The sequence below is a fragment of the Oncorhynchus keta genome, chromosome 10, assembly GCF_023373465.1.
Source record: "Oncorhynchus keta strain PuntledgeMale-10-30-2019 chromosome 10, Oket_V2, whole genome shotgun sequence".
Taxonomy (NCBI): domain Eukaryota; kingdom Metazoa; phylum Chordata; class Actinopteri; order Salmoniformes; family Salmonidae; genus Oncorhynchus; species Oncorhynchus keta.
In genome coordinates, this window is record NC_068430.1 from 12,645,815 (window position 1) to 12,670,894 (window position 25,080).

Here is a 25,080-nt window from a genome sequence, read left to right on the forward strand (position 1 = left end):
GTTTCGATTTGCCCTGAATTCTGCTGTGCAAGAGTCCACTGGAGTCACACCTGCAGAGCTGAACCTAAGTCGTCCTCTCCGAGGACCCTTGGATATGGTGCTACAGCCCCAGCAGCTTACTCCAGACGCTGCTTGCTATGACCAGGTAGGCCATCTCCATGACTTGAGAGCTCTTGTCTCAAAGAACATGATCCAGGCTCGACTCAAGCAGAAGAGAAATTATGATAAGAACAGACGAGACATGCAGTTCCAGCTTCGTGATCGGGTGTGGCTTCGCTCTCATCCTTACTCGAAAGCTGAACAATTCTTCTCGGCCAAGCTCGCTCCTAAATGGCAAGGACCATATAGGATTGTGGAGCAGATGGGCCCTTTGAACTACCGAGTGGTGAAAGAGGACACAGGTGAAGATATGCGCATCGTCCATGTCTCACGCCTTAAGGCCTGTTACCCCTCGGCTGAGGAATTGAGGCGATTGAGCGCCGCAAGGTCCTGGATATCTTTGAAGAGGATAGTGAGGATACTTTTCTCGGATTCCCAGACCCAGAAGTCTCGCACCTTAAGGCCTGTGACTCCTCAGCTGAGGAGCGTGAGCTCCAAAAAGTAATGAATATTTTTGTAGAGGAAAGTGATGAGGAGACCTTTCTCGGTTTCCCCGACCAAGATGTGCCTTCCAGGGCAATGGTCGGCTTTTTCCAGGGGAGGGGGTGTGTGACGGCCCTGAATTTTTCTGAACCGTCTCAGTGCAGCTCCTTCCAATAGGGCGCTTTCCCTTTAATTCCCAATTAAATAGCCAGTATCAGCTGCACGAAAGTGGGGTTGTGATGGAGACGTGCATGAGGATGTGTTCAACCCTCAGTTCCGAAGCTTCTCTATTCCGTTTGTTTTGTTACCGTTAAACGTGTGTTTTGTAGCCTAAGAGTTTACCCAGGATCGGATCCACTCTTCGCGTCCCTGGACTACACCTCTCCGTTCTTCGTGGCCTTTCTCCGCGGGAGATCTATTGGCGGATTGGATTGTCTGACTGACCGACTGACTACCACCTTTTTGTATACGGTATTTCATTTGTTTGGATGTGATGTATACTGTGATTTGTGTAGTTAGTGGTAGTTGAGGACTTAATTAAGAGTTGATCCGCTTTAAGGTTCTGTGGTAAAGTAATTGTTATATTGATTGTATGTTTAATACTGGGTTTACGCTACACGGAATGAACGGACAAACATCGCGTGACAAAAGTCACTTGAGTTCACTGAACTCCTTTACCGGGCAGGACTCTTTTTAGGCCCGAGGTACAGGACATTTCTGGAGGAACCAGAACTCATTGTGATATTATTATATGTGTGTAATCATTGTTGTTGCTAATACAACCCACGCAACAGAATATAGTTGTTTTTGAAGTTCTTTTCAATGTTTTAAGGGTTTATGAAAAGTTTATTTCCATCCTGACTTTTACATACGTCCTTTGTATTGGTGTAGACTTGACGGACCAGATGGGACTCATTCCCACCCAAACTAAAAGGAGAAACCAATGTTTTCTCTGGTAGGCACAACCTACCTGGCACCCCTATAAATAATAACCTCAAGTCAAAACCGTTACACCTTGTCACAACACAACAGATTGGCTGAAACTCATTAAGAAGGAAAGAGCTTCCGCAAATTAACTTTGAACAAGGCACACCTGTTAATTGAAATGCATTCCAGGTCCACCTTGTGAAGCTGGTTGAGAGAATGCCAAGACTGCAACGCAGTCAGCAAGGTAAAGTGGTGGCTACTTTGAGGAATCTGAAATGTAAAATATATTTTGATTGTTTAACACTTTTTGTGTTTCTACATGATTCCATATGTGCTATTACATAATTTGGATGTCTTCACTATTATTCTACAATGTAGAAAATAGTACAAGAAAATAAAAACCCTTGAATGAGTAGGTGTGTCCAAACTTTTGACTGGTACTATAAGTACATTAATAAATGGCTAATGGCATTACACTTATAACATGTCTACAAAGGGCTATAAACACAGCATCACTATAAACATAAACTTAAACATTCACCTCTTGGAGAAGATAAACTAATTACTTGGATTGACAAGGGGTCAAGATTTATGGAACTCTCTATGTCCAGACTGGTTTGAGAATCTACCGGGTGCCAACGGGTCGTAAATTACTCTGGCATGTGCAAGCTCCAAGAGCCGTCTGGGATGTCTCTAGAAGCTGGCCGAGCAATAAAGCGTTTTCATGCAAAATACTATGTTTACCAATGAAACACCTTAATAAAGGCCACTATGGAACACACTGCTGTAGCGTTTTCATGCAAAATACTATGTTTACCAATAAAACACCTTAATAAAGGCCACTATGGAACACACTGCTGTAGCGTTTTCATGCAAAATACTATGTTTACCAATGAAACACCTTAATAAAGGCCACTATGGAACATGTTGCTGTAGCGTTTTCATGCAAAATACTATGTTTACCAATAAAACACCTTAATAAAGGCCACTATGGAACACACTGCTGTAGCGTTTTCATGCAAAATACTATGTTTACCAATGAAACACCTTAATAAAGGCCACTATGGAACACACTGCTGTAGCGTTTTCATGCAAAATACTATGTTTACCAATAAAACACCTTAATAAAGGCCACTATGGAACATGTTGCTGTAGCGTTTTCATGCAAAATACTATGTTTACCAATGAAACACCTTAATAAAGGCCACTATGGAACACACTGCTGTAGCGTTTTCATGCAAAATACTATGTTTACCAATAAAACACCTTAATAAAGGCCACTATGGAACACACTGCTGTAGCGTTTTCATGCAAAATACTATGTTTACCAATGAAACACCTTAATAAAGGCCACTATGGAACACACTGCTGTAGCGTTTTCATGCAAAATACTATGTTTACCAATAAAACACCTTAATAAAGGCCACTATGGAACACACTGCTGTAGCGTTTTCATGCAAAATACTATGTTTACCAATAAAACACCTTAATAAAGGCCACTATGGAACACACTGCTGTAGCGTTTTCATGCAAAATACTATGTTTACCAATAAAACACCTTAATAAAGGCCACTATGGAACATGTTGCTGTAGCGTTTTCATGCAAAATACTATGTTTACCAATAAAACACCTTAATAAAGGCCACTATGGAACATGTTGCTGTAGCGTTTTCATGCAAAATACTATGTTTACCAATAAAACACCTTAATAAAGGCCACTATGGAACACACTGCTGTAGCGTTTTCATGCAAAATACTATGTTTACCAATAAAACACCTTAATAAAGGCCACTATGGAACACACTGCTGTAGCGTTTTCATGCAAAATACTATGTTTACCAATGAAACACCTTAATAAAGGCCACTATGGAACACACTGCTGTAGCGTTTTCATGCAAAATACTATGTTTACCAATAAAACACCTTAATAAAGGCCACTATGGAACACACTGCTGTAGCGTTTTCATGCAAAATACTATGTTTACCAATAAAACACCTTAATAAAGGCCACTATGGAACACACTGCTGTAGCGTTTTCATGCAAAATACTATGTTTACCAATAAAACACCTTAATAAAGGCCACTATGGAACACGCTGCTGTAGCGTTTTCATGCAAAATACTATGTTTACCAATAAAACACCTTAATAAAGGCCACTATGGAACATGTTGCTGTAGCGTTTTCATGCAAAATACTATGTTTACCAACAAAACACCTTAATAAAGGCCACTATGGAACATGTTGCTGTAGCGTTTTCATGCAAAATACTATGTTTACCAATAAAACACCTTAATAAAGGCCACTATGGAACATGTTGCTGTAGCGTTTTCATGCAAAATACTATGTTTACCAATAAAACACCTTAATAAAGGCCACTATGGAACATGTTGCTGTAGCGTTTTCATGCAAAATACTACGTTTACCAATGAAACACCTTAATAAAGGCCACTATGGAACATGTTGCTGTAGCGTTTTCATGCAAAATACTATGTTTACCAATAAAACACCTTAATAAAGGCCACTATGGAACATGTTGCTGTAGCGTTTTCATGCAAAATACTATGTTTACCAATGAAACACCTTAATAAAGGCCACTATGGAACACACTGCTGTAGCGTTTTCATGCAAAATACTATGTTTACCAATGAAACACCTTAATAAAGGCCACTATGGAACACACTGCTGTAGCGTTTTCATGCAAAATACTATGTTTACCAATGAAACACCTTAATAAAGGCCACTATGGAACACACTGCTGTAGCGTTTTCATGCAAAATACTATGTTTACCAATGAAACACCTTAATAAAGGCCACTATGGAACATGTTGCTGTAGCGTTTTCATGCAAAATACTATGTTTACCAATAAAACACCTTAATAAAGGCCACTATGGAACACACTGCTGTAGCGTTTTCATGCAAAATACTATGTTTACCAATAAAAAACCTTAATAAAGGCCACTATGGAACATGTTGCTGTAGCGTTTTCATGCAAAATACTATGTTTACCAATGAAACAACTTAATAAAGGTCACTATGGAACACACTGCTGTAGCGTTTTCATGCAAAATACTATGTTTACCAATGAAACACCTTAATAAAGGCCACTATGGAACACACTGCTGTAGCGTTTTCATGCAAAATACTATGTTTACCAATAAAACACCTTAATAAAGGCCACTATGGAACACACTGCTGTAGCGTTTTCATGCAAAATACTATGTTTACCAATAAAACAATTAAACCACTTCTGTAAAAGAACTTGTGCAACCAATGCATTAATAATACTTATGGCAGTACAGAATAATACTACATACAATAAATAATACACAAAGCAGTATTGACAACTCTAACATTAAATAATAGTTACAGCCATACAGTAGAATATTTGGCTGAAAGTTATCAAAGGAACTTTAAGTAATTAGTGGTAATTACCTATTATTACACAGCATGTAGACCCACCAATAAACCCCCCTGCAACTTACATTTCTATACACGCACAACATTCAGACATTGGTGTTACTGTCGACAATAAAAAATCCTCAAAAGTGTGTCTTCTCCCTTCGGACAATGATAACACTGGACCAGTGCAGTGTCCAGATGCGTATTTCCAAGCGCTCTGATTGGTTGGGAATGGCAGGGCTATGATGGGTGAGGGTGATTGACGGGATTGTGAGGGGAAGTTAGGTAGAGGAAAGAGGAGCAGGACAAACTTTTTTACACACTTACTGTACGGTACCATGTTTGGTACTGACTAGGCCAGTCCAGACGGACACACACACCCTAAAAATCCCACCCGATTCCCTCCCCACACACCCCCAAACACTATTAGGCCCATTTGCACGCAAGCCTCTCCCAGTAGCAGCCTCTCCCAGTAGCAGCCTCTCCCAGTAGCAGCCTCTAACCAGTAGCAGCCACACACGTGCAGTTAGCAGGTTTTAAAGGGAACTGTTTCCTCAGCATATTTCCTACATACAGATGTGGTCTAGAGCAGCATGATGAATATTTTACTCTGTGGTTACGTAATGGCAGCACAGGGCCCTGAGCTGCAGAACATCTCTGTGTAGCTTTTCCCTCAGAACAACGGAGCAACTGTGACAGTCAGCTGAGGAAAGGATAATTAATGTTAAGAGACTAGCCATGCTGTGTGATTTCATTATTAATTTGCATAGCAGATGCCCTCACCTATAAATTTCACAACCAGGCAGTCATTTACTGTTTATCACAGTACACAGCAGCAAAGGCTCATGGGGGATTAGCTATAGTACCAACCGAATATGCCTCGGTCAACAAAGCCCAGATAGGCTAATTAGAGAATCCTCATCATATTTGTTATGATCTCTGGCATGTTGTTATACACAAACCGTAAAATGTCTCAACACGCTTGATGTAATATTGTCACCTGCACTGTGGAGTGCCATCACCGTGCATAATGTTCATAGCTAGTTCTCCTTTCTTCAAGTTTTTCCCAAACAGATAGTAAAAGTTATATTTCCTAGCGTGCAATCAGGAGTCATTTTATGCATGAGGTGATAAGAGAGCCTACTATTTACATTCTGCCGTTATTATGAATAATGCAAAGCTGTTACGGATAATAAAGAGTTCAAAGAAGATTAGCACTCAGGAATAAACTTCAGGATTCTTCAACTCATGCTGCAGTTTACTCACTTTCTTTGAGTCGTTTACATTTTAAATGAACGCAAGCACCTGAGTTACTGGCTCTCGTTGAATGCATTTATGGAAATGATTAGAAACCTCTTCATAAGATTTGTTGACCCATTGTGTGTTGACTGGAGAGATGTGTCGTGACATGAGTACAGATCTATCAGGGTTAGAGGGAAGGTGTTTGTGATGGTCCGCTTCAGTCTACTCCCTGACGGTCTCTGCCTCCCATTTAAAGGTCAATCAATAGAGAGTCGGAGGAAAAAGGGAACAGGGACACAAGTGAAGGCTGCTGTCGAATAGGTGCTTGACTGCCCTAAAGGGGACGGCCCAACTGCTCACCTCTCAAGTCTCTGTTCTAATCTAGCCTAGGTGTGCAGAGAGAGTTGGGGCAGATTTTGGCGTACCTCCACCCCCCAATGTTATCGCCATCTCATGGGGTTACATGTGTTTGAAACATTAGAACTTCCTCTGCCTCACTGCACGCACACACATGCAGACACACACACATGCACATACACACTGTCCTGTCAGAAGTCACGTTCCTCAGTTTGTATACTTTCTCTGCTGTGGGGAAAGGCAAGAGTTGAAAGACAACAGGTTGTTCGGTTAAATTACATTTCCTCTCTTGTAAATAAACTGCCAAACTTCAAACCCCCTCCTTCCCTCTATCTTTAGCTGTCACGACAGAAACGTGACACTGCTACACTCACTTACTTTCCTTTCCTCCTGGCATGTCTTGATCTACAAAAATCCATTTCCACTGCGTTATCTGTGAAATTACAATTCAAGTAGGGACGAAATAAACACTGAAGTAAACATTCTGCTAAACACGATGGCAAAGTTCCTCTGTGGCCAGAAGCTATAGGAGATGTATTATTACTTTTTTAAACAGGAGGTACTTTAATAATGGACTTCCTGCACGTCCTTAACAGCAGCGCTCCAGGCACCATGTCATTTTCTTGTTTGCTTTTCTGTTTTCACACTTTATATGGAGAATGATATTACTGCTCTGAGCTGAGCCAGTAGGACGTGTTCAATTGGAATGAAACAGTTACTGCAGTAGTCTCTCTCTGTAAGTTTTGTCAAATCACAAAGTTACCTTTCAGTAGGTCACTCGGTACAACAAACTATGGGGCACCAACGGCCAAACACATTCACCTGAAGAAAACCAAAAACACGTCCAATGTGTGTAGAGCCCACCCACAGAAGCCCCGCTTTCCTGGCTATAATTCCGTGGCTCATATTAATTTTCTAAATTCTTCGGACTTCAGGTAGTCTAAAGGAGAACGTATCACGCAATTGACAAACCTTTTCAAGCACACAAAGACTACTGGATTCAGTACTGACTTAGGTGTCCGTTAGAGGGGAGAGAGTACTCGTCCCCCTAGATGTTGTTGGCTTTGGGTCTTATTATCGTTTTTTGTGTTCGCTAAAAGGGAACAACTTTCTGCTCTGCTTGCATAGTGTCACGCCCTGACCTTAGTATTCTTTGTTTTCATTATTATTTTGGTTAGGTCAGGATGCGACGAGGGTGATATATGTGTTTTTGGCCTGTCTAGGGTTTTTGTATGTTTATGGGGTTGTTTCTAGTCTAGGTGTTTTTATGTCTATGGTTGCCAAGATTGGTTCTGAATCAGAGGCAGCTGTTTATCGTTGTCTCTGATTGGGGACCATATTTAGGTAGCCATATTCCTTGGGTATTTTGTGGGTTATTGTCTATGTATAGTTGCCTGTGTCAGCACTAGTGGTGATTAGCTTCACGGTTGTTTAAGTGTTCTTCCTTCAATAAAGAGGAATGTATTCATATCATGCTGCGCCTTGGTCTCCTCGTTACAATGAACGTGACACATAGCTATTGCTTCCTTGTTTGGGTAGGATTTTGTTTGCTAAAAGCCTACCACTTCTGCTCTGCTTGTGTAGCAAGCAGTGGTGGAAAAAGCACCTAATTGTCATACTTGAGTAAAACTAAAGATACCTTAAAAGAAAATGACTCAAGTAAAAGTGAGTCACTTGGTAAAATACTACTTGAGTAAAAGTCTCAAAGGTTTTGGTTTTAAATACACTTAAGTATAAAATATACTTCAGTATCAAAAGTAGAAATAATAAAAAATTCCTTACATTAAGCAACCAAGACGGCACTATTTTCTTTTTTCATTTACGGACACCAGGGGCACACTTCAACAGTCAGTCATAATTTACAAACGAAGGATTTGTGTTTAGTGAGTCTGCCAGATCAGAGGCAGTAGGGATGACCAAGAATGTTCTCTTGAGAGGTGCATGAATTAGACAATTTTCCTATCCTGCTAAGCATTCAAAATGTAACGAATACTTTTGGGTGTCAGGAAAAATGTATGGAGTTAAAAGTACATTCTTTTCTTAAGGAATGTAGTGTAGTGGAGTAAAAGTAAAAATTGTCAAAAAATATAAATATAAAAATTAAAGTACAATACCCCAAAAAACGACTTAAGTAGTACATTCAAGTATTTTTCCTTCAGTACTTTACACTACTGGCAGCCATTGCAGCCTTGCTTGAGTAAGATGGCCAGTGGTAAGAGTATGTTCAAAAAGGCTAATCAGACGGATTTGAACCTCTGACCGTGCCCTAGGGTACCCTCCGAGTTCCTGTATTTCTGTTATACCTACTAATTGCACACACTTGATGACCTAGGTCTAAATCAGTCTCTGATTAGAGGGGAACAATACAAAAATGAAGGCACTGTTCCGATGGGCCGGTTAGACTGTTCCCATGGGCCGGGTAGACTGTTCCCATGGGCCGGGTAAACAGTTCCCATGGGCCGGGTAGACCGTTCCCATGGGCCGGGTAAACAGTTCCCATGGGCCGGGTAGACCGTTCCCATGGGCCGGGTAAACAGTTCCCATGGGCCGGGTAGACCGTTCCCATGGGCCGGGTAAACCGTTCCCATGGGCCGGGTAAACAGTTCCCATGGGCCGGGTAGACCGTTCCCATGGGCTGGGTAAACAGTTCCCATGGGCCGGGTAGACCGTTCCCATGGGCCGGGTAGACCGTTCCCATGGGCTGGGTAAACAGTTCCCATGGGCCGGGTAGACCGTTCCCATGGGCCGGGTAAACCGTTCCCATGGGCTGGGTAAACCGTTCCCATGGGCTGGGTAAACCGTTCCCATGGGCTGGGTAGACCGTTCCCATGGGCCGGGTAAACCGTTCCCATGGGCTGGGTAAACCGTTCCCATGGGCCGGGTAAACCGTTCCCATGGGCCGGGTAAACCGTTCCCATGGGCCGGGTAAACCGTTCCCATGGGCCGGGTAAACCGTTCCCATGGGCCGGGTAAACAGTTCCCATGGGCCGGGTAGACCGTTCCCATGGGCCGGGTAAACCGTTCCCATGGGCCGGGTAAACCGTTCCCATGGGCCGGGTAGACCGTTCCCATGGGCCGGGTAAACCGTTCCCATGGGCCGGGTAAACCGTTCCCATGGGCCGGGTAAACCGTTCCCATGGGCCGGGTAAACCGTTCCCATGGGCCGGGTAGACCGTTCCCATGGGCCGGGTAAACCGTTCCCATGGGCCGGGTAAACCGTTCCCATGGGCCGGGTAAACCGTTCCCATGGGCCGGGTAAACCGTTCCCATGGGCCGGGTAAACCGTTCCCATGGGCCGGGTAGACCGTTCCCATGGGCCGGGTAGACCGTTCCCATGGGCCGGGTAGACCGTTCCCATGGGCCGGGTAAACCGTTCCCATGGGCCGGGTAGACCGTTCCCATGGGCCGGGTAGACCGTTCCCATGGGCCGGGTAGACCGTTCCCATGGGCCGGGTAAACCGTTCCCATGGGCTGGGTAAACCGTTCCCATGGGCTGGGTAAACCGTTCCCATGGGCCGGGTAGACCGTTCCCATGGGCTGGGTAAACCGTTCCCATGGGCCGGGTAGACCGTTCCCATGGGCTGGGTAAACTGTTCCCATGGGCCGGGTAAACCGTTCCCATGGGCCGGGTAGACCGTTCCCATGGGCCGGGTAAACCGTTCCCATGGGCCGGGTAAACCGTTCCCATGGGCCGGGTAAACCGTTCCCATGGGCCGGGTAAACCGTTCCCATGGGCCGGGTAAACCGTTCCCATGGGCCGGGTAAACCGTTCCCATGGGCCGGGTAAACCGTTCCCATGGGCCGGGTAAACCGTTCCCATGGGCTGGGTAAACCGTTCCCAAAAGATTGATGGCTCTACTCAGAGGTCTCATCCTCTGGTGGTGCTGTATCTGAAAGGTGTGCGTCAGCTCAGATCAGTGTGTACGCACACAAATTAACTGTGAATATTTGTTTAATATAAATAAATAAATAAAAAATATTTTTAACCTCGGTCCCGAGATGCAAAAACTTCCAAATGCAATGTCCCAAGAAGGAAGTTACCCTACCTAAATAATGCAAAAGTTACATTTTAAGCTTATTCATGGGGAGAGAGAATGCAGGAGACAGTCAACTAATAAAGCAGGCAGCGGACCATTTTGTGGTGCTGAAACGTAAAGCTGCAACCACAGCGCAATCAATAGAAGGTGAACAGTGCCTGCTGCTGAAAATATACATAACTTGTTATGCAAGTGTTGCACAGCGACAGATGGAGAAAACCTTCACCAGTCGGGTAATTCATTTCATCAATGATCTTCATTTTAATTTGACTTTACAAACAACAAGAGAGCTTAATTGGAGTCTATTTCTTCAGAGCCTAGGCCTATATAAAATAACTTAACTGGCTGAGGTAGGCTATAAGGCTTACAGTTTCTTTATTGGCTGTATTCCTCTGAGCATGCCACCCGAAACGCACAGGAGGACTCTGCACTCCTGAACGCATCCCTCGATGTCTGGAATTCAATCAGCTCAGTTTGAATTGCGGCCTCATCCAGCAATAGAATCTTTTTCTTAGCAAGGGAGGAACATTCTCCACCTGGGTGGACTGTGAGAGGCGCACGTACAAACACAATGATATCCTTGTGCATGCTGTAGTCTTCAAATCCTGTGGAGAAGATGTCCCTCGGCTGCTTGATGAAATCTTCCATGCTGCGGCCTGGTCCCTCTGCCTATTGTTTCTTCAGTGTGCTGAAGTGCAGTAGCCTTCCAGATGACAATTCCAAATTGAACAACTCAAGCTTCCTAGTAAAGGCCTTAAGTTTTTCCACCATGTCTACAACTGTTTTCCTTCTCTGTAACTGCAGATTTAACCCGTTTAAGTGACAGAATATGTCAGCCAAAAAAGCTGTGTGTGTAGCTTGCAGTTAGCTCTTCAATGTTTCTGCGTCGGGCCTCTGGGACGGGAAGGCCACTATGAAAGTTCTATGCTCAGATTCATAATGACGTCTGAGATTGAATTCTTTGCAAACAGCGACATTTTCATTGCAAATAAGAAACACTGGCTTGGTATTGGGAAAAGATGGTAAGATGAATGCATATCTCTCTGTACATTCTTCCTTGAAACTTCAATTTTCATTATCCAACTTTCTTTTGCTATCAAGCAAATTGTTCTGAAGGAATGTTGACGTTAAAGTAGTGTAGCCTACAGTAGGCTACGTAGACCTGTTTTTACCCACCAATCAACGCATAGAGAAATAGACAAAAATAATAATTGAATAGAGACATGGTGATTTTATGAGTATAATCAGATCGAAATGATTATGTTATTGTTACAAATTATTATGAACTAATCAGATGTGTTAAAAAATATTGTTCAATTTGTGGTGTTGGCCAATTAATTGTGCTAATATTCTATACTAATTATGTTATGGCCCTAGGAAAAAATGTGGCCCAAGGCCAAACCAAGTTGACGAACCCTGCCCTGTGGGTATGAGCCTTGGGCTGCCTTGGTGTCTGGCAGCACGTAGATTGTGCATTTATTCAGGTTACCGCAGTTCCCCTGTGGGTTTGAGTCTTGGGCTGCCATGGGTTTTACTTGAGGCGGCATAGAATGCATATTATCAAGTCACATCAGGTGCCTTGTTTTGGATTTGCGGTTCCTTGTGTGAGTTCTGACATTCCAGACTCCTTGGGTCTTTGTGGGAACCTTTTTTGAACCCGTAGGCTCTATGGACTTGGGCTGCTGAGGTCGATGTTAGGCAACGTTTTGTCCGTGGTTTGTTCGGTCTCCACAATCAACCGACCTCAACCCAATTGAGATGGTTGTGGTGAGTTTGCCCGCCGAGTGAAGGAAAAGCAGCCAACAAGTGCTCAGCATATGTGGGAATTTTTTCAAGAATGTTGGAAAAGCATTCCTAATAAAGCTGGCTGAGAGAATGCCTAGAGTGTGCAACGCTGTCATCAAGGCAAGGGGTGGCTACCTTGAAGAATATACAATGTAATATTCTTTTTGATTTGTTTAAAACATTTTTGGTTACTACATGATTCCATATGTGACTCACCACCTGGATTTGGTCTTATGTAGTAACATTTGAAATTGTGTTGTTTACATTGGAGAAAAGTTGAGACTCAGTTGAGGAACAATGGGAAAGTAATTCTGCGTTGAAAGCTGAGAAAATGGCCTTTGACTATTTTGGTAACTAGTGAAGACCTCTTCCTTGTCTACACCCATTCACACCCTCTTAAGCTTTAGCCCCACCTATCTCGTTTCATTCTCGGAGCATTCCGAGCACACACTTGACACTCTGGCCGATGATTTGTTTACCTATGGATAACATGAAAACAGCCTAACCAGCTCTGCTGCAACAATTTCATTATGCTTTTCTGCAGATGTTTACTGACACCATATTCAACGGGTGTTGTACACTTTAGCTTAAGACATGTAGCTAGCTAGCTAGGTAAACAATGAAATTGTAATTCGAAAAGAAAACGGCTCTGGTATACGAATAACAATGTCAGCTAAGGAGCCAGCCAGCTAACGTTAGCTATCTTGCTAACAGTACACTTTAGCTTGAAATGAAACCACTTTCTGTCTAAATCTGACAGAAGTCTGAAAATGTAGCTTGCTAACACTAGACTGTCTTACCTGTATACATCATTATGCATAATGGACGCGTCTCCCTGTCACAAATGCCATGCCATGGTTGCCCTTAGTTTGAAGATGTAATCCGGAGACAGGTATTTTCTCCATATCTTTAGCTATCATACTCTAATTCCACTGATTTCAAAACTTGATCCTCCAGAAAGTGGAGAGCAACACTGCAGCATGTCCAAATCCTGCAGCATGTCCAGGCCCGTCTGAAGTTTGTCAATGACCATCTGGATGATCCAGAGGAGGAATGGGAGAAGGTCATGTGGTCTGATGAGATAAAAATAGAGCTTTCTGGTCTAAACTCCACTCGCCGTGTTTGGAGGAAGAAGAAGGATAAGTACAACCCCAAGAACACCATCCCAACCATGAAGTATGGAGGTGGAAACATCATTCTTTGGGGATGCTTTTCTGCAAAGGGGACAGGACAACTGCACCGTATTGAGGGGAGGATGGATGGGGCCATGTATCGCGAGATCTTGGCCAACAACCTCCTTCCCTCAGTAAGAGCATTGAAGATGAGTCGTGGCTGGGTCTTCAGCATGACAACGACCCGAAACACACAGCCAGGGCAACTAAGGAGTGGCTCCATAAGAAGCATCTCAAGGTCCTGGAGTGGCCTAGCCAGTCTCCAGACCTGAACCCAATAGAAAATCGTTGGTGTGAGCTGGAAGTCCAAATTGCCCAGCGACAGCCCCGAAACCTGAAGGATCGGGAGAAGGTCTGTATGGAGGAGTGGGCCAAAATCCCTTCTGCAGTGTGTGCAAACCTGGTCAAGAACTATAGCAAACATATGATCTCTGTAATTGCAAACAAAGGTTTCTGTACCAAATATTAAGTTCTGCTTTTCTGATGTATCAAATACTGATTGTATGTCATGCAATAAAATGCAAATGCATTACTTATAAAGCATTCAATGTGATTTTCTGGATTTTTGTTTTAGATTCCGTCTCTCACAGTTGAAGTGTACCAATGATAACAAATGACAGACATCTACATGTTTTGTAAGTAGGAAAACCTGCAAAATCGGCAGTGTATCAAATACTTGTTCTCTCCACTGTATGTGTCATTTCATAGTTTTGATATCTTCACTATTATTCTACAATGTTAAAAATAGTAAACATAAAGAAAAACCCTTGAATGAGTAGGTGTCTCCAAACTTGACTGGTACTGTATGTAAAAATGTGTGTAATTTACATTTTGAAGGTATATCCGGCATGAGTATTCTTTAGTACGCTATGCTTTTATTTGTTTTCCCTTCATTTGATTGAATTGTCACCTTAGTCTCTTGTCATTATTTCTGGTTCCATTATTTAGCTAGCAGAGCCATGCTGTGGCCTTGTCTCCCATGATATTTATTCACCTTCTCCCGCCACTGTATCACCAGTCCCTAGGGTGGCTGGTCCAATGGTTAGGTATGATGCACACAAGACGTCAGACCAAATTCAATCATAGGTGCTGTTAGACTTACACTCTGGGCTTATTTTAAGCCTTTTACTTTATGCTTTGTACCTACCTACCATATCAACCATGCCTCGAAATCACTTTTGATTAGCTGAATCAGGGTTCTTAGTGCTGGGCTGGAATAAAACATGTGAACCCGATCTCAATGGGTCGCCAGGACCAAGGTAGAACCCCCCTCTAAGAAGACCTTCATGTACTCACCAACTTTAAACATCTGCTATCTGAGCAGCTAACTGATCGCTGCAGCTGTACATAGTCCATCGGTAAATAGCCCACCTAATTTACCTACCTCATCCCCATACTGTTTTTATTTATTTACTTTTCTGCTCTTTTGCACACCAGTATCTCTACCTGCACATGACCATCTGATCATTTATCACTCCAGTGTTATCTGCTAAATTGTAATTGTTCGCCTACCTCCTCATGCCTTTTGCACACAATATATATAGACTCTTTTTTTCTTTTTTCCTTTTTTTCTGCTGTGTTATTGACTTGTTTATTGTTTACTCCATGTGTAACTCTGTGTTGCTGTCTGTTCACACTGCTATGATTTATATTTGCCAGGTTGCAGTTGTAAATGAGAACTTGTTCTCAACAAGTCTACCTGGTTAAATAAAGGTTAAATAAAATTGTAAAAAATACATGTAACCCCCATCAACACACTGCGTCTTTATGTAACCCCATCAACCCACTGCGTCTGATTGTAACCCCATCAACCCACTGCGTCTGATTGTAACCCCATCAACACACTGCGTCTTTATGTAACCCCATCAACCCACTGCGTCTGATTGTAACCCCATCAACCCACTGCGTCTGATTGTAACCCCATCAACCCACTGCGTCTGATTGTAACCCCATCAACCCACTGCGTCTGATTGTAACCCCATCAACACACTGCGTCTTTATGTAACCCCATAAACACACTGCGTCTTTATGTAACCCCATCAACACACTGCGTCTTTATGTAACCCCATCAACACACTGCGTCTTTATGTAACCCCATCAACCCACTGCGTCTGATTGTAACCCCATCAACACACTGCGTCTTTATGTAACCCCATCAACACACTGCCTCTTTATGTAACCCCATCAACACACTGCGTCTTTATGTAACCCCATCAACACACTGCGTCTTTATGTAACCCCATCAACACACTGCGTCTTTATGTAACCCCATCAACCCACTGCGTCTGATTGTAACCCCATCAACACACTGCGTCTTTATGTAACCCCATCAACACACTGCCTCTTTATGTAACCCCATCAACACACTGCGTCTTTATGTAACCCCATCAACACACTGCCTCTTTATGTAACCCCATCAACACACTGCCTCTTTATGTAACCCCATCAACACACTGCGTCTTTATGTAACCCCATCAACACACTGCGTCTTTATGTAACCCCATCAACACACTGCCTCTTTATGTAACCCCATCAACACACTGCGTCTTTATGTAACCCCATCCTCCATTGGCTCCTCCCACTAGCCTCCACTTGTGTGCATATCTGTGTGTGTGTGTGTCTGTACCAGTGTGTTTGTGGGTGGGGTAAAATGCCACCGGTTCTACCGGGACACTTTGCAGCAGCAGAGTGTTTGTCATCCTCAGCAAGGCGCTGTGTGTGTAATTCTGTGTGTAGTTTTCCCTGGGCTGGAGCCTGGGCACTGAGGCATGTGAGGACCATTACACACATGCATGCCTGACACTCTGTGTCTGGATGATGAAGAGATCTCAGATGATGCCTCTCCTCTCATCCCCACAGCCCCTGGCCAAAATTCTATTTGTAGTCGATACAGGCCAAATCCCTGCCCTGCCATGCTATGTCGACTTGACATGCACTCTTTGTCATCAGTATAGTCATAGTTATTATTTACGCTGTATGTGCTCAACAAATACTCCCTGAGTTTTCAGGTGTAATATTTCAATGTTTGCTTATTTAAAAAAAGTACAGAGCAAAGTACCTGTATCTCTTTGTATGAGATACTACTCAAATGAATTTGTATAATAGACAAATTATTAGATGGGACTACTGATTTTGATAGATTGGAAAATGAGGGATATGTACTGCTAGTGCTGAGCGATTAAACAACTAGTTCAATTACTTGAATTCCGTGTATATATATATATATTTTTGAGTCCAAAGCGCCTTTTCACTAGAGAGAAATCAAATAATTAATGAGTTAATTATGTTTTTTCTTTTTTTCTTTATTTAACCAGGTAGGCTAGTTGAGAACAAGTTCTCATTTGCAACTGCGACCTGGCCAAGATAAAGCATAGCAGTGTGAACAGACAACACAGAGTTACACATGGAGTAAACAATTAACAAGTCAATAACACAGTAGAAAAAAATGGGCAGTCTATATACAATGTGTGCAAAAGGCATGAGGAGGTAGGCGAATAATACAATTTTGCAGATTAACACTGGAGTGATAAATGATCAGATGGTCATGTACAGGTAGAGATATTTGTGTGCAAAAGAGCAGAAAAGTAAATAAATAAAAAACAGTATAAAAACAGTATGGGAATGAGGTAGGTGAAAATGGGTGGGCTATTTACCAATAGACTATGTACAGCTGCAGCGATCGGTTAGCTGCTCGGATAGCTGATGTTTGAAGTTGGTGAGGGAGATAAAAGTCTCCAACTTTAGCGATTTTTGCAGTTCGTTCCAGTCACAGGCAGCAGAGTACTGGAACGAAAGGCGGCCAAATGAGGTGTTGGCTTTAGGGATGATCAGTGAGATACACCTGCTGGAGCGCGTGCTACGGATGGGTGTTGCCATCGTGACCAGTGAACTGAGATAAGGCGGAGCTTTACCTAGCATGGACTTGTAGATGACCTGGAGCCAGTGGGTCTGGCGACGAATATGTAGTGAGGGCCAGCCGACTAGAGCATACAAGTCGCAGTGGTGGGTGGTATAAGGTGCTTTAGTGACAAAACGGATGGCACTGTGATAGACTGCATCCAGTTTGCTGAGTAGAGTGTTGGAAGCCATTTTGTAGATGACATCGCCGAAGTCGAGGAAGTCGAGGATCGGTAGGATAGTCAGTTGTACTAGGGTAAGTTTGGCGGCGTGAGTGAAGGAGGCTTCGTGGCGGAATAGAAAGCCGACTCTAGATTTGATTTTCGATTGGAGATGTTTGATATGAGTCTGGAAGGAGAGTACCTAGGTACTTATAGATGTCCACATATTCAAGGTCGGAACCATCCAGGGTGGTGATGCTGGTCAGGCGTGCGGGTGCAGGCAGCGAACGGTTGAAAAGCATGCATTTGGTTTTACTCGCGTTTAAGAGCAGTTGGAGGCCACGGAAGGAGTGCTGTATGGCATTGAAGCTCGTTTGGAGGTTAGATAGCACAGTGTCCAATGACGGGCCGAAAGTATACAGAATGGTGTCGTCTGCGTAGAGGTGGATCAGGGAATCGCCCCCAGCAAGAGCAACATCATTGATATATACAGAGAAAAGAGTCGGCCCGAGAATTGAACCCTGTGGCACCCCCATAGAGACTGCCAGAGGACCGGACAGCATGCCCTCCGATTTGACACACTGAACTCTGTCTGCAAAGTAATTGGTGAACCAGGCAAGGCAGTCATCCGAAAAGCCGAGGCTATTGAGTCTGCCGATAAGAATATGGTGATTGACAGAGTCAGTGAATAACCATATGGGACGCTGGGCTGTAGGGAGTAGTAGTTTGCATGAAGCAAATAGTCAACCTAGTTCAGCGCAAAAACGTGGTAATTAACTACAATGACCATAATCCATTGCATCTGTTCTTTTCCGTCTCGAACAGAGAGGTATACACTATTACACCTGCTAAATTAGGTGAGATACACACAGACCGCATGCTCCACTGCATGAGATAGGAATGTACACAACACAGCAATGAAAGAGTGGGATAGAGACAGTTTGTGAAAGTATGCCTTATCTACTTTGAAAAATGAGTACAATGATTGTCAGTCAGCTCTGCATCATACTTAGGCAGGCTAGCCTAGCTAAATAGGCAGGCTAGCCTAGCTAAATAGGCAGTCTAGCCTAGCTAAATAGGCAGGCTAGCCTAGCTAAATAGGCAGGCTAGCCAAGCTAAATAGGCAGGCTAGCCTAGCTAAATAGGCAGGCTAGCCTAGCTAAATAGGCAGGCTAGCCTAGCTAAATAGGCAGGCTAGCCAAGCTAAATAGGCAGGCTAGCCAAGCTAAATAGGCAGGCTAGCCTAGCTAAATAGGCAGGCTAGCCTAGCTAAATAGGCAGGCTAGCCTAGCTAAATAGGCAGGCTAGCCAAGCTAAATAGGCAGGCTAGCCTAGCTAAATAGGCAGGCTAGCCTAGAGAAGAGATGATTACTTTAAGGAATTCAAAATAATAACGTCATCAAATAAAACGTAAGTAATGTAAGTAATATACACAACTGAAATATTTTATTATTTCAAAGTCTTTTCCTATTTTACTATGTGGACCTGACAGAGACAATGTAATATTTTAATGTTTTGACAATTGAATGTTCACTATTTTGGGCTTTGGAATTTCCATTAAAAACCATGATCATTTTTTAATAATCATACCTAAACAAGACCAACCTCAAAAAGCACTAATCGCTCAGCACTATGTATTGCTAATATTTGCAAGAAACCTCATTGGCCCCAGGGCTCACAGCCCCAAATTGGTCCATAGACTTTGATTGGGCGACTTTGAAGTTTGGTCTACACCCTCAGATAGGTCTGAGGGGCTTCCAAAATGCTTCAACTTTGCAGATAATATGATAATCGTTGCCCTAGATGTCCTGTTTGGTCTACCAATGTTCATCTGAGGTCACATGTTCCTCTCTTACCCCTAATAATTAAGATCAGGAGTTAGGCAGGGTTAGATGATGGATAGGGAACTAGTTTTACTGCACGCTGTGTTGTGTCTTCAGCCTAACCCAACGATGTAAACAAAACACGATAATCAGAGCTTGATACTGTCATGTGGAAATTAGAAGCAACAACTTGAAAGTGTTGATTTTTGTACCAGTGTGCCACACCTGGAAGTCTTGATAAATCACAACCTTTTCTTACTAATGTTGTTCCGGTGTATACAAGCCGATAAAGTTGTAGAAACGTGAACTAAATGTTGACTAACAGATTGGATGTGGTAAAGGACACGTTTAAGCTGCCTACATCGTGAACTAGTCTCCGAATAGCCGTAGGGGTTAGGAGGGGACATGGATCCCCCCATGTTTATCATCTCCTTGCAGATACATGCCCCACTAAATCACATCTTGAGTGTGATGTGCTGAGGAGGAGGATTTTCTTTAGTCCCTTCTTAGACTGGCAACTTTTCCCCATCGGTGTCAATGATCCGGTGTGGGAATGCTATCTATCCCTAGCAGCCCTCAAAGCCTGTTTTTGCCCGTAAAGCACTCAAGTAAGTTTTACCAAATTAACTCTCTCTCCCTGATTGCTGACGGTACAGATCTTTAAGTCACAATTCTCTATAATGAATGATCTATGACCTCTTATTATGTACAGTATCTGGCCATTGGTGATGTTAGGTGATTGGAAGTAAGTGATTATGACTTTCTTTGGTATGATGATAATTAGAAAGTCAGGGAAGAATTGTAATAATTGTGTTTTTGACACGTCGCTATCTGGTAAAGATCATTTTTTGGAATATTTAGCTGAGGGGAGAACAAGATCAGGTTAATTATCTATTTAAACGTTGATGTATTTGATAATGTAAGAGAACTGTTAGCAAGGGGTTGGATTTCATGTAGGCTATAGAGCAGGTAAAATATACTTTATTCTTGAAATATCTCCATGATTATCTTTGTCTTCTGCTATCTTTGTTCTGTTTCAGTCGGTGACTTTGCATCATCAGTCCTCGTCGAAAATAGGTTTCCTAAGAACATATCTTTCATTCTGTCTCTCTGTTTCCTGCTATTTTCTCATCCTATTGTGGATTCCCTGCAGTGTCTGAATGAGTTCTCACCTACCTGTTTCCCTGTCCCCTTTCTGCTCTACTGACTGTGTCCCTTTCAATCCGTGTCTCTCTGGGGGACAGCAGGCTGGAGGTCTCTCTGGGGGACAGCAGGCTGGAGGAGACCACTACATTATATAGATAGCCTGTGGTGAACTACTGCTTCTCCTGTGGAATAACAAGTCGTTCACATTGATTTTAAAATAACCATAACTTATAAAGGTGGGACATTTGCTAATAAATTATTTGTGTAGTGTTCATGTAGGTCTTATAATGGACGTATGAAGGCTTCATAGGTTATATTTGGTTTTAGGTGTGACCAACAAATCTACTTTCTTTGTGACTAAAACTAGGGAAGAATGATCTAGGCTAGGGAAGCAGATTATGAATTTTGCAGAATATTTATTTATTTAAAGTTTATTTTAGGCCTCTAAATTTAGATTTTCAATAAGGAATGTATGGCATTGGGGTGGGGTTGGTGTGTGGATGTCTGGAGTTATTTTAAGTAATATAGCCTACTTTTAATGGTGTCCCCTCATCTGTCATGCCCATTCATCTCATATAGCCTCAGGGGGAAATGCAATATTGTTCCCTCTAACACACTGTATTGTATCACAGGCAGGAAAACAGAACTGTGATGGTGGCTTTAGAGATTAGTCTTTTCAAAGGGGCTCCAGTGAATGTTCATGAGAAATGCATGAGAACTACACAGGGAGGCCAATTGATGCTTCTTTAAGCTGAGCCTGGTGGAAGGGGGGGGAGGGAGGACACAGTGACAAACAAATCATGTGATACAGATCTGGTCAAATATACTGGCTCCTTGGCATGGTTCACAATTTCTTCTAAAATAGGTTGAAATTATTTTTTATTTTTTTTGTGTTCACACAAAAACAGACTAGACAGGGCCAAGAAATAAATTATCTAAATTATTAAAAATCCATATTCATTTGTTGGCAGGTAATGATTCTCGTTTACTGTGTAAATTATCTCACGTGTTAAGTTGCAGGCGCCTACAGGGTAAAAATAGCCATTCAACCAGCTTTAAAAAAAAACGTTTAAGAAAAAGTAACATTCTGTTTACTCCATTGAAACACTGCCGATTTTGCAGGTTTTCCTACTTACAAAGCATGTAGAGGTCTGTAATTTGTATCATAGGTACACTTCAACTGTGAGAGACGGAATCTAAAACTAAAATCCAGAAAATCACATTGTATGATTTTTAAGTAATTCATTTGCATTTTATTGCATGACATAAGTATTTAATCACCTACCAACCAGTAAGAATTCCGTCTCTCACAGACCTGTTAGTTTTTCCCTCCTGTTCTCCACTCATTACCTGTATTACCTACACCTGTTTGAACTCGTTACCTGTATAAAAGACACCTGTCCACACACTCAATCAAACAGACTCCAACCTCTCCACAATGGCCAAGACCAGAGAGCTGTGTAAGGACATCAGGGATAAAATTGTAGACCTGCACAAGGCTGGGATGGGCTACAGGACAATGGGCAAGCAGCTTGGTGAGAAGGCAACAACTGTTGGCGCAATTATTATTAAATTCAAGAAATTCAAGATGAAATTCAAGAAATTCAATCACCCTCGGTCTGGGGCTCCATGCAAGATCTCACCTCATGGGGCATCAATGATCATGAGGAAAGTGAGGGATCAGCCCAGAACTACACGGCAGGACCTGGTCAATGACCTGAAGAGAGCTGGGACCGCAGGTTCAAAGAAAACCATTAGTAACACACTATGCCGTCATGGATTAAAATCCTGCAGCACACGCAAGGTCCCCCTGCTCAAGCCAGTGCATTTTCAGGCCCATCTGATGTTTGCCAATGACCATCTGGATGATCCAGAGGAGGAATGGGAGAAGGTCATATGGTAATTATCGTATTTCGTCGCCCTAACGTAGCCTTCACTGCTATTCGCCCAGGAGCTAGCAAACGCTAGCTAACGCACACAGATTAGCTTCACTGTAGTGCTATTCACTCAACTGTACGACTTGATTAGTTTACTGTTAGCTAGCTACATAATCTTAGCCATTCTTCTTAGCTAGCTACATAGCCGTCCTTGTATCAGAGATAATTGCATTAATTATCGTATTTCGTATTTCGTCGCCCTAACGTAGCCTTCACTGCTATTCGCCCAGGAGCTAGCAACGCTAGCTAACGCACACAGATTAGCATCACTGTAGTGCTATTCACTCAACTGTACGACCTGATTAGTTCAGTGTTAGCTAGCTACATAGCTGTCTTTGTTTCCAAGATAATTGTGTAGTTTAGTGTGTGTAGCCTTGGAGTGATTATCTTAATTCACTGAGGTTCGCTAGCCAGCTATTTGTCGTCCTTAACGTAGGAGACTCTGCTAGCTAGCCAACAGCTAACAGCTAACAGCTAGCCAACGTCACCACACGTTTACTGATTCGAATTCAATCACCGGTCAGGGAGTATCACATTTTTCATTTCATTACAGTACAACGGTTTGATTTGTTTGATCGTAGCTAGCTACATAGCTAGCTACATAGCCGTCTTTGTTTCAAAGATAATTGTGTAGTCTAGACCGATTTCCTAGGTTAGCTAGCCAGCTATTGTCGTTCTTTTAACTCAACGTAACGTAAACAACACTGCTAGCTAGCCAGCTAGCCCCGAACAGCAGCACTGTAGAAATTATTACACTCAACGGAACGACTTGATTAGTGTAGTGTCAACAACGCAGCTACTGCCAGCTAGCCTACTTTAGCAGTACTGTATCATTTTAATCATTTTAGTCAATAGATTCTTGCTACGTAAGCTTAACTTTCTGAACATTCGAGACGTGTAGTCCGCTTGTCATTCCAATTTCCTTGCATTAGCGTAGCCTTTTCTGTAGCCTGTCAACTATGTGTCTGTCTATCCCTGTTCTCTCCTCTCTGCACAGACCATACAAACGCTCCACACCGCGTGGCCGCGACCACCCTAACCTGGTGGTCCCAGCGCGACGACCCACGTGGAGTTCCAGGTCTCTGGTAGCCTCTGGAACTGCCAATCTGCGGCCAACAAGGCAGAGTTCATCTCAGCCTATGCCTCCCTCCAGTCCCTTGACTTCTTGGCACTGACGGAAACATGGATCACCACAGATAACACTGCTACTCCTACTGCTCTCTCCTCGTCCGCCCACGTGTTCTCGCACACCCCGAGAGCTTCTGGTCAGCGGGGTGGTGGCACCGGGATCCTCATCTCTCCCAAGTGGTCTTTCTCTCTTTCTCCCCTTACCCATCTGTCTATTGCCTCCTTTGAATTCCATGCTGTCACAGTTACCAGCCCTTTCAAGCTTAACATCCTTATCATTTATCGCCCTCCAGGTTCCCTCGGAGAGTTCATCAATGAGCTTGATGCCTTGATAAGCTCCTTTCCTGAGGACGGCTCACCTCTCACAGTTCTGGGCGACTTTAACCTCCCCACGTCTACCTTTGACTCATTCCTCTCTGCCTCCTTCTTTCCACTCCTCTCCTCTTTTGACCTCACCCTCTCACCTTCCCCCTACTCACAAGGCAGGCAATACGCTTGACCTCATCTTTACTAGATGCTGTTCTTCCACTAACCTCATTGCAACTCCCCTCCAAGTCTCCGACCACTACCTTGTATCCTTTTCCCTCTCGCTCTCATCCAACACTTCCCACACTGCCCCTACTCGGATGGTATCGCGCCGTCCCAACCTTCGCTCTCTCTCCCCGCTACTCTCTCCTCTTCCATCCTATCTTCTCTTCCCTCTGCTCAAACTTTCTCCAACCTATCTCCTGATTCTGCCTCCTCAACCCTCCTCTCCTCCCTTACTGCATCCTTTGACTCCCTATGTCCCCTATCCTCCAGGCCGGCTCGGTCCTCCCCTCCCGCTCCGTGGCTCGACGACTCATTGCGAGCTCACAGAACAGGGCTCCGGGCAGCCGAGCGGAAATGGAGGAAAACTCGCCTCCCTGCGGACCTGGCATCCTTTCACTCCCTCCTCTCTACATTTTCCTCCTCTGTCTCTGCTGCTAAAGCCACTTTCTACCACTCTAAATTCCAAGCATCTGCCTCTAACCCTAGGAAGCTCTTTGCCACCTTCTCCTCCCTCCTGAATCCTCCCCCCTCCCTCCTCCCTCTCTGCAGATGACTTCGTCAACCATTTTGAAAAGAAGGTCGATGACATCCGATCCTCGTTTGCTAAGTCAAACGACACTGCTGGTTCTGCCCACACTGCCCTACCCTATGCTCTGACCTCTTTCTCCCCTCTCTCTCCAGATGAAATCTCGCGTCTTGTGACGGCCGGCCGCCCAACAACCTGCCCGCTTGACCCTATCCCCTCCTCTCTTCTCCAGACCATTTCCGGAGACCTTCTCCCTTACCTCACCTCGCTCATCAACTCATCCCTGACCGCTGGCTACGTCCCTCCCGTCTTCAAGAGAGCGAGAGTTGCACCCCTTCTGAAAAAACCTACACTCGATCCCTCCGATGTCAACAACTACAGACCAGTATCCCTTCTCTCTTTTCTCTCCAAAACTCTTGAGCGTGCCGT

The 25,080-nt window shown here is 43.5% G+C and overlaps 1 protein-coding gene and 1 long non-coding RNA gene across 12 annotated transcripts in view; one reads left to right on the forward strand and one right to left on the reverse strand.

Annotated features, from left to right (window-relative positions):
• LOC118374600 (metabotropic glutamate receptor 4-like) overlaps positions 1 to 25,080 on the forward strand; it is a 318,221-nt gene that overhangs the window by 100,420 nt on the left and 192,721 nt on the right. The window lies entirely within an intron of this gene.
• LOC127932121 (uncharacterized) lies at positions 2,264 to 4,776 on the reverse strand. Of its 9 annotated transcripts, none has more exons than XR_008144152.1 (5): positions 4,601 to 4,776; positions 3,360 to 3,578; positions 2,849 to 3,140; positions 2,703 to 2,775; positions 2,556 to 2,629 (listed from the first exon to the last, which is right to left on the reverse strand). It is a non-coding gene; the product is annotated as an uncharacterized LOC127932121 (long non-coding RNA). The 9 variants fall into 9 exon arrangements; XR_008144148.1 differs by having other exon boundaries at positions 2,849 to 3,286; XR_008144155.1 differs by lacking the exon at positions 4,601 to 4,776 and adding an exon at positions 4,309 to 4,493 and having other exon boundaries at positions 2,849 to 3,286.